The sequence below is a fragment of the Labeo rohita genome, unplaced genomic scaffold, assembly GCF_022985175.1.
Source record: "Labeo rohita strain BAU-BD-2019 unplaced genomic scaffold, IGBB_LRoh.1.0 scaffold_925, whole genome shotgun sequence".
Classification (NCBI taxonomy): Eukaryota; Metazoa; Chordata; class Actinopteri; order Cypriniformes; family Cyprinidae; genus Labeo; species Labeo rohita.
This window is the reverse complement of record NW_026129882.1, coordinates 29,654-31,096: the sequence shown is the minus strand read 5'-3', so window position 1 is coordinate 31,096 and position 1,443 is coordinate 29,654.

Below are 1,443 nucleotides of genomic sequence, written 5' to 3'. Positions count from 1 at the left end.
AACATGTAAACAATTTCATACAATCCTGATTGTTTATTTATTGATGATTATTTATTGAATTTATAATAATAATTAATTAATGATTGAACAGTGAAACCATGACTTAAAAAAATGTGTATAGTCAAATCTGTGCATGGTCAAATATTTTATACCTGAGAGACAGATGAGAAAAGAAACACAGATGAGACTCCTGATCATGTTTACTCAAATGTTCATAGAAGAAGTGTGTGTGGACAAACCTTCACCGTCACCTTCCCCTCAACAATAAGAGTAAAATTTGTTTTGAGTGTAATGTTACGTTAGGTTCTCTTCCTGTTCACAAGAATCAGGGTTTACACCACCTCCTGCTGTTTATGTGTCAAACTTCAGATTTGAAACTTAACCCTAAAACATGATTTATAAAGGACCAACCAAACAAGAAAATTCTGTTATCAGTTGCGTACATCTGCATGTTGTTTCAAGTACACTTTCTTTCTTGTGTAATATAAGAGAAAGTGTTATCAAGCAGATTGTTCACGCTGCCCTTTGGCAGGTACAAGCACATAGTGACCACACTGTAAAAAATAAAAAACACAATATGTTGAGTCAGCTTAAAATAATTTGTTACCCTGCTGCCTTAAAATTTTAAGTTCAGTCAACTAAAATAAGTTTAGTCAACTTGAAATGTTAAGTTGTACTAAGTAACAACTTAGATATTTGTGTTTGCTAAACTTAACAGATGGGTAAGTAACCCAGCTGCCTTAAAATTTAAAGTTGATTCAAATCAAATATCTAAGTTGTTACTTAGTATAATTTAACATTTCAAGTTGAATAAACTTTTTTTGAGTTGACTAAACATAAAATTTTAAGGCAGTCAGGTTACAAATTATTTTAAGTTGACTCAACAAATTGTTTTTACAGTGTAGGGGGAAAAGGATGAAATATATTTCAAGTTTTCTGAATAAAAGGAAAAGACAGAGTGGAGTTGAAATGTCCTCTCCATCATATAACTAAAATTTTGTTTCCAATCAAGCATATTTGAACTTAACGTGTAAAAACGTGCAACGCAAGGCATGTTGTGATCATTTATTATATGAATGGATGATGTAAAAATGCTCAGTCAGAAAATGTAACCAGTCACATGTAAGGCATGTTGTAATGAAAATGTATTCAGATATGCTATAAATTTGGTTATTTTTAAACAAAGTGTGCTAAGTGAGCTGTGAGTTGATGTCATGCAAAATATATAAAGATCTTAGTCCTAATAAGGCTGCATTATCATACACATGTTGAACTTGAGTGCCACCTGTCTGTGTGATTGTAACAGGATGTGAGACAACAAAAACAATAAAGGATCCAAGAATAAAATCCAAGGCAAAGACAAAAGAGTAATCCACAAAACAGGCCAGGTCATGGTCTGGACAGGCAGCAAACAATCGGAAAAAAGGAAACAGTTCAGGGTAA